General features: G+C 35.3%; 1 pseudogene; it reads right to left on the bottom strand.

The window, feature by feature from the left end:
* Nucleotides 1-2,302: 2,302 nt before the first annotated feature.
* Nucleotides 2,303-2,430, bottom strand: LOC125999968 (uncharacterized; annotated as a pseudogene).
* Between the last annotated feature and the right edge of the window lie 7,121 nt (nucleotides 2,431-9,551).

Below are 9,551 nucleotides of genomic sequence, written 5' to 3'. Positions count from 1 at the left end.
AAACCTAACTATGAATTACTTTGTAAATCACAATAGTTTCAATGAAAAAAATGTTAAAAGCCAGGTTTTTAAGTTACTCCTATTTTCCTGTAACTCCGAGTATTTAAATGTCAGAAATCTCCAGAACCAGTAAGCTGGGCTCAGAATGTACCACAGTTCATCAATAATACTGGTTTTTTGTTTGCGACAGCCTAGTTAGCAAGAAGTTATTAAAGCTAAAGAGGAAAAAAGGAAAAGTGGAAGAAAAAGAAGAGATGAGAGTGAGAATGAGAGCAAGAGAGATTGTTAGAGAGCAAGATCGAGATCACGAAATTCAGGTTTTATACTTCCTTTTCCAGAAGAGCCTAGAGAGGTTTGAGAGTACAGTGATGGACCTTGAAGTGGGATGTTAACAGTGAAGATTTTCATCAAGACCAGCATCTCAGAGTTGATAGTGTTTGGATACTCACTGACTATCCATATTCCACTTCTTGCTTGCGAAATGAAAATGGTTGAAGCCTACTTGATTTTGGGACAGACACTGACGTTTCTATTCTGTAATGCCTACCCTATCTCTTTTTAAAACCTCATGTTCTCTAGTTCTTTTTTTTGTAATAAATTTTATTTTGATCAAAGTGGATTACAAATCATTCACAGTAAAAGTTTAGATATATAGTGACATTGAATCAGGGGCATTTCCACCACCAATGTTGTCTTCCCTCTTGTTGGACAAATATACAAATCTATTTGTCCAGCAGGTAAGGACATGCTTAAAATCTGCTTGCCAATTCTTGTCTCCAAATCCCTGTCTTATTCTTAACTTCTCCGCTGTCACATGTTCCAACTATGACTCTGTTGAATAAGTGTAACTGGTTTCTGATATGTGTGATGAGTAGGGTTTTAAGGGACCATAAAAGAACGAGCTTCTGAGTAGGAACATTCTGATAGACATGGCTAATTAAACATGTAAAGCATGTGCTCTAACTCTTCGAGCCATATTCCCTGGCTCCGTGTGAGTGTTTGAATCATATAATATAGGAAAGTAAGTTTGTGGTTGGGTAATTAAAATGATAAACAATTGAAAAAGACTACCCAGAATCAAGTACTGGTATCAGTGGTCTGGTTAGAGAAAGAATCATTCTATTTGCAAGAACTGCTGTCAGTAAGTTGCTGAAAAACAGGTCCCCTTGGCTCATAGCTGAGTTCTGTTTTGAAGTCGTGGAGGATCAGACTTTCTAGAAGAAAAGATAAAACCTTTATCATGACTAAACTTAATATGTTATTGCTTCTTATTTCCCAAGAAAAATACTGACTTTCACACATTTAGGTAATAGAGACTCATTGGGTTTTTCAGTAATTTTATTAATGAAGCAAAATCTCCCTGACCTTGTTTTATTGCTTATGTTTAGTTACTGGAAAACCATTACTTTTTATATGTATTAATTTTGCAGTAGACGATTATTGAACTGAATGAATAAGTGCTTCTACTAACTTTCAAGTTCTTTTCCTTAGATTTTTCCAGGTACTATATCATATCAGTGAGTGAGGAAAATAGGATGCCTGTCTCAAATACAGGCAGGGGTTGGGGGACGAGGAACATGAAGGGGCATTGATGATGAGATGGTTGCAATGGTGAAGAGGGGTGTTCTTTTTTTATAACTGAAACCCAACTACAAACATGTTTGTAATCATGATGCTTAAATATATTATTTTTAAAAATAAAATTAAAATAAAAGTAGTTTCCTCTTTTCCATTATTTATGACCTTTTTCTTTTTCATAACTAATTCCTCTTGGTTGGTACTGTTAGAGATGATGGTAACACTTACCTTGTTCCAGATTTTGCTAAAATGCTTCTATAATGCTTTTGTATGAATACCTCTGGCTTTGACTTCAGCCATACTTATCAATTTTATAGTCGTTTAAAAAGTCAAGATTAGGGCTGGAGAGATAGCACAGCGGTGTTTGCCTTGCAAGCAGCCGACCCAGGATCTAAGGTGAATGGTTGAAATCCCAGTGTCCTATATGGTCCCCCGGGACTGCCAGCAGCTAATTTCTGAGCAGATAGCCAGGAGTAACCCCTGAGCGCCGCCGATGTGGCCAAAAAAAAAAAACAAACAAACAAACAAAAAAAAAGTCAAGATTAGGTGATATATTAGCACATTCTTTTTATGCTTCTATAAAGATAGTTATGTGGTTTCCTAATTTTACTATTAATTATTTTTTCATATTTATAAATCACTAAAATTTATCCTAACAGGAGTATTATTTTAATGTAACATTGAAGACTATTTACTAGTATTTTATTTGAGATATTTTCTTTTTTTTATTGCAGTCGAGTTTCCCACATTTGGGGAAATCGCAGGGGTCAGCACATCCGGAGTGCAATGGATAAGCCTCGCCCTGGGAAAACCACCTTTGTGATCATGGTATCTTCCCTGCCAGGTAAGTATGAGATATTTTCATTGTTAATCTAAGGAAGGCAAATGTCCTAATTTTGAAAAGTCTTCAGAAAAATAGATGTATAAATTATATAATCATTGTGAAAAATTTAAGCATTTATAAAATGAAATGTGGAAGCTTTTTTTTTTTTTGGTTTTTGGGCCACACCCGGCGGTGCTCAGGGGTTACTCCTGGCTGTCTGCTCAGAAATAGCTCCTGGCAGGCACGAGGGACCATATGGGACACCGGGATTCGGGATTCGAACCAACCACCTTTGGTCCTGGATCGGCTGCTTGCAAGGCAAACACCGCTGTGCTATCTCTCCGGGCCCCATGTGGAAGCTTTTTAAATATTTATATATTCTGAAATATGTAACTAACATTGGAATAATCTGCTACTTAAAATTATTTAAATTTTTACTCTGAAAGTGACATAATCAAAATTTATTCTGACTGCAATGTCTAGAGGAGAGAAACTAGGCAGAGAAAAACAGGAAGTTATCCTATTACTAATGGTACCAACATGAGTTTAATAAGGTTTCCATACAAAGAGGAAAGAGTAAGAATGATGGGATTAGAAGAGTGGTTAAATTGAAAGACATTATAATTAAAGGAGGGACAGAATTTGATGACTGGTAGGGTTGCCAGGTAAAATAGAAGATAACCAAAATTAGGTGAGTAATAAAGTGGAAAATGCATGTTTTGATAGGTAAATAAATACCCTTTTCTTTTGTTCAACTTCAGTGATTTTGTAATGGAAAAAAAATACTATTTTGAATAATTAGAAAAGAACTGTGGTGGAAAGAATAACCTTTAGTTTTCATGCATGATTTGTTTTATGAGGTTAAAAGTTTATGTCTGTTTTCTTTTAGAGCAGGGGCTATGGTACAACCTTTTGTGACACCCCTGAGTTTAAGAAAAAAGGTGCCTTTCTTTTTTTTTCCTGTTCTTCTATAATAATGAAAAAATAATAAAAAAAAGTTGAATATATAAAAAAGTTTTAGGAATGCTGAAATAATTTTTAGTGACTTAGTTAACACGCAAAGGATTGTTTTCTTTAGAAAGGAGGATATTTAATACTAAAATGTTTGTCATTGTTCCTCTTGTTACTTACTAAAAATGATGAATATGTTAATAATCAGCACATTCCACTTTTTTTACTTTAGAAAATTATCTTTGTTTTTAAGATCTCTATTTACAGAGGACTGACTTTGACAATTGCGACTGAGCAGATCCTAGCACCATCAAGAAAGACCCTGGGGTTTGACAACAATGTCCAGAGCCGGTAGTCAGTCTCATGACAGTATGTGTCAAAGGTAGAGATGCCCTGTGTCTCTTGGGCCAAGGGAGTTTTCTTTCTAACTGCTCCAATGTTTACTTCGCTTATAAAAAAAAAAAGATTTGCCACATCAGCCCCCCCCATTGTTTTCTTTTTCTTTTTTTCTCTTTTTTTCTTCTTTTAATTTAATGTATATTTATAGCTTCTAGACAGGGATCCTGTCAGCTCTTTTTTTAAACAGAACCATAAAACATGAATCATTTTGTTCTGCCTCATATTTCTATGTCTTTCTACAAATTGAGGGGGGCGGGAAAGTGGATGGACCCAGTGGTCAAGCGGTCTCACGAGCATTGAGTGGAAATAAAAAATGGTCAGACCTAAAACGAAAACCAAAGTCAAAGACAATACAATCAAAAGACCCAAACTACAACAAGCTACACACAAAAGGATCTTCTTACACTAGCAGCCCAGGGGGCGAAGGGTGGAGGTATGAGATGTACACTGGGAACTATGCTGGAGGGAGGTCAACACTGGTGGTGGCCCTAATTCACTGTCCCTATGTACCTTAAATATAAATGCGAAAGACTTGTAATTCACATTGGTCTCAATAAAAATGTTTCTAAAAATTAACTGTTTTGTTTTTATCAGCATGAGCTTCATTTATATGGTCACATCTTAGAGGGCTACAACTTCACACTTTTATAACATTCTACCATACCACAACCACAACCAAAATACCAATATCCCTCCACAAAGTCCATTAGGCCCCAAATCCGTTTGGGTTCCCTCTCACCTCCCCTCTCTAATAACCATAGCTAAGCACTGACTCCTTCAGTTTGCTCCTGTGATTTGCTTCTCTGTACCTTAAATATGAGTGAGATAATCCAGTATTTGTCTTGCTCCTTCTGACTTATTTAACTTAGCGTCATTTCTCCATTTCCATCTATTTTGCTTTTGCTTTTGTTTTAGGGGTGATACTTGGCAGAACTTGAATGATTGTGCAGAACTGGGGCTAATGCCTGCAAAGTATGCTCTCTAGTCCTTTGGACTTTTTTTTAACCCTGAATAATACAATTTATTCTCTGTCATGAACCACTATGGTGAACATGAGAACGACTCTCTATTCCTTTGAATCTTCTCCTTAGCCCCAAGATTTCATTTTTATTATGACTGTATGTTATATATTCCTTTAGAGGGTTGTTTTTGTGCCACAAAATCAGTATTTAGAAGCTAGTGTTGGCTCATAGTCAGGGGTCACTTCTAAGCAGTGTTAGGGTATAAAATAAAAATAGCCATGAGTTGGTGAGACCTCTCTGGGCACCGTGTTTCTAACCCCTTAGGCAGAAGAGTAATGAAGCAGGGTAACTGCAGAAAAATAATACCAAGCCAGTGAGGACAGATTCATCAAAGTCAGTATGCTTTTTCCTCACAGCATCTCTCTTGACATGTGCTCTCTCTCTCTGCCTCCAAGCCACAACTGCTCTCTATTATCCAGAACACCATCCACCAGGGAAGGGGAAGGTCCTGTAATCCAGGTGGGTTTTTACATATCAAAGGAAGAGGTTACTGAGAGGGAAGAGAAAGTCAAGCGAACACCTTTGTTTAGAATTTCATGACCTCTCAACACCTCCAAATTCCATAATACTAACAGCTCAGTAGGAACATACCAAATTGTTTTGCAAAGTAGCATAGAAACCAACTAAAAAAAAGTACCAACTAAAGTACAATAAACAAAAACAATGACACAGAAGGTGCAATTAGCAACAGTTTAGTAAACACTCAGAAAAAATGACTTAATGATCCCAATTATAAGAATAACAATTTTCAATTTTTTTATTTTGCTGAAGTATTTTTCAATATTTCCTAAGCCATTTAGTTGTAACATATAATATAAACTGAGGGTCAGGCTTGGGAGTGGGTAGGAAACTGGGGACAATAGTGGAGGGAAAGGCAATGGTGTTAGGGTTGGTATTGGAACACTGAACACCCAAAACAACTCTATTATGAACAACTTTGTAAACCATGTTGTCTAAATAAAGTATAAAAACAGAGATTGTTGGGAATGAAGTGATAGTACAGCAGGTAGGGTGTTTGCCTTGTACATGGCCAACCCAGGTTCAATTCCTGGCATCCCAGATGGTCCCCTGAAACTGCCAGGAGTAATTTCTGAGCACAGAGCCAGGAGTAACCCCAGAGCACCACCAGAATAAATAAATAAATAAACAAAATAAATAAAAATAAATACAGCTTTGACTTCAGCCATAGAATTTTTGTCACATTTAATAATATATAAATATATCAAATTACATATAGTCAGTGTAATTGATGCTATATTTGTTACATTTTAAAAATAATTTTCATTACATTGAAAATAAAAATGCAAATTACTCTGCAAGTATAACTGTACATTTCTAAAATGAAAATTATGTTTGTAAAATACCTTTTTAGTGATGTGACGTGTATGGCAATGCTCACTGCTTACTTTTGGTTCTGAACTCATGAATCATGCTGGTGGTGCTTGGAGGACTATATGGGATGCTGGGGATCAAACCCAGGTCAACTGCATGCAAGTCAAGAACCTTACTTGCTCTCTAGTCCCTGTAACATACCTTTTAGGTACTAATTAGTAGTTGCATATTATTGCAGATTTAGAGATGTCTAATCACAAGTTTTCATTGGTCTTTTGTGTATGTGTAACTTCTGCGTTGTTCTTAACCAAGATAAAATGTAGATTTATAGACATTGCAGTGAGTTTCCAATAGTCAATCTAAGAATGTTGAATATTTAATCCTCTTGAGATTTTATTCATAATTAAATCACTCAAACCAATGAACTCAAATGAGTACATGTATTTTATTATCATCTTAAGTTTCACTTAGAGAAGACCAAAGCAAGTGCTTTTCTTCATTTAATTTGTAAATCAATCGAATTTCAAAGCCATTTAGAAAATAAAATCTCAAACGACATGTTAGGAAATATTATGAGATCCTAATTTGATGTTATAACATAATGAATTAAAAAAAAAGTGGAGATGGCACCATCCTTTTTTAAAATATATTCATTTTACTCTAAAAGACACTCTCTGCTCTCCTTAATTTTCCTTATTATACTGTAACCAGTATCAAAAAGTTCTGTCCACCATCAACAGGGTATTCTGAGGGCATTTGCCTTGCAACTGTCCGACCCCAGTTTGACCTCAGCATCCTATCTGTCCCCTGAAACTGCCAGGAGTAGTTTCTGAGTGCAGAGCCAGGATTAACCCCTGAACATCATCTGGTGTGGCGCGCGTGTGCGCGCGCGCGCGCACACACACACACACACACACACACAATTTAACAAGGTATTCTTAATAAATAATAAAGTAAAATAAGATTTTTGTAACCTTTTAAGATGAAGCCTTATTTTTTCTGACATTTTTGACAGCAAACTCAAACCCCATGCTTTCAGACCGGGGTATAGACCAGTGATATGAACTGAAACACTTTTGAAGCAGACATTTCCATGTTATGAAGCTCCTTCTACACCCAAACTGCTGAGAGTTTCCTTTGGTGAGGAACTAATAGTTGTTTCTTTTTTGGGGGGAAGGACAGTGTCAGGGATCAATTACAGGTTTCAGGCACATAAGTCATGTAATTTATCACCAGCCCTGGTCTTGAATTGTCTTAAGAAAAAACTCCTAGTATTTTTACAGTGGTTTTAGGTAATAATAGATGATGGAGAAAACAAATAATTATTTACAAGTACTCTTCTTTGAACCCTAGAAAAATATTTTTGAAATTACAGAATGAACTTTTACTTGATTGTGAAAGGAAAGACCATTGTACCAGAACCAATAAACTAAACTAGCAAAGACATTTTCATCCAGTTGATCTGACTAAATATAACTTGTACATCATAATACTGCATTTGCATTTTAAGAAACAGTAATATTTATTCTGTTTTGCCAGAACTATATTGACAGGAAAAATATGACTCATGACAATAAAATCAAGAGACTTTATTAACATACATGAAAACTTAAAACATGCAAACAAGAACTGACCTTGAAAATTACCTTCAAAGACACATCATTATGAAATGTATTTTTAGAACTATTTTTAAAATTATGCAGTCAAAATAAAACAAATGAAAATGAAAGTCACTAGTATTATGCTTATATAGTTAGTTCTCATAGTAGCTATGAACTACTCAATCTTGTAGTTTATTACAAAGTTCATATTAAGTAGTTAAATAGGGAACATAGTCTGTACAAAGCTTTTCTCAGCAATACCCCCAAATACTTGAATTCTCTAAATCTGCCCAAATCCCTAAGAAACTGGCTTAGATTTGGGGGCTCTTTAGAACTTTTTTTTGGCTTTTGGCTCACTATTGGCTGCACTCAGGGGTTACTCCTGGCTCTGCACTCAGAAATCACATGGGATGCCAGGATTTGAACCACTGTCCGTCATGGGTTGGCTGCATGCAAGGCAAACCCCCTACCACTGTGCTATTTTTCTGACCCAGCTTTAGAACATTTTTAAAGCCACCAATTGATATAGTTGTTATAATTATATTGAAAGTATTATTATTTGATATAGCAAAAGCAATGTTCACAAGCCTTTCATGAACTAAAATTTCTCTACAGTTTAAATAATCAAAATTAATAAAGAAGAAATATACTTTTAGTATTATTAATAGACCCAAAATATTTTGGGTTTTTTGGATAGTCACATTTTAAATAACAATATTTTTATTTAAGCCTTGTGGTTACAAAAACTTTCATACTTGATTTTCAGTCATAGAGTGTTCATCACCAGTGCAGGGAAGGGATTTGCCTTGCACACTGCCAACCAAAATGTATTAAAGACCTTGATATCATACGTGAAACTATAACTACATATAGGAAAAAGAAATTGAGACTAAAGAAATCTCATGGATGAAACATCACTGGCCAAAAAAGATAAACAAATAGACTACATTAAACTGATAAGCCTCTGCACTTCTAAGAAAATGGTGACTAGATCAAAGACTACCCACAGAATTGGAGAAACTAGTCACCCAATACTTATTAGATAAAGAGTTAATATCTAAGATATACAAGGCAACTATAAAACTTAGCAAGAAAAAATATCTAACCCCATCCAAAACCTTGGAGAAGAAATGGAACGACATTTTCTCAAAGAAGAAATACAGATGACCAAAAGGCACATGAAAGAATGTACCACATAACTAATCACCAGGGAGATGCGAATCAAAACAATGATATATCATCTCACACCACAAAGAATGGTACATATAACAAAGAACAAGAACAACCAGTTCTGGCACAGATGTGTGGGGAGAAAGGTACTCTCATTTACTGCTGGTGAAAATGCAGACTGGTTCAGTCCTTTTGGAAAGCAATATGGATATTTCTAAAACAAAAAACAAAAAACAAAAAAATTGTGCTTCCATATAATCCAGCAATAGCACTCCTTGGGATATGAAAAAGCCCTCTACATTCCTATGTTTGTTGTAGTACTATTTGTTATATACATAATCTGGAAACAACCCAACTACCTAAGAACAGATGAGTAACTAAAGAAATTATGTTACATCTACACAACAGAGTACTACAAAGCTGTTAGGAAAAATGAAATAATGAGATTTGATCATACATGAATTGATATTAAGATTATTAACTAAATTAAATGAATTCAAGAGAGAGGAATTGAGATAGAATAACTCATTTGTAGGATCTAAGGAAAATAAAATCTGGTAATAATATCTTGAGACTTGTTTGAAGAATGTTGTTTCCTCCTTAAAGATGCCTTTAGTCTCAATGTCGTGGAGTGCTTTATCTATGTGTTGCTCTATATACTTTATGGTTTTGGGT

Source organism: Suncus etruscus, chromosome X (assembly GCF_024139225.1).
Source record: "Suncus etruscus isolate mSunEtr1 chromosome X, mSunEtr1.pri.cur, whole genome shotgun sequence".
Lineage (NCBI taxonomy): Eukaryota > Metazoa > Chordata > Mammalia > Eulipotyphla > Soricidae > Suncus > Suncus etruscus.
Note: the sequence above shows the minus strand (reverse complement) of the source record. Positions and strands in the feature narration are given on the sequence as shown.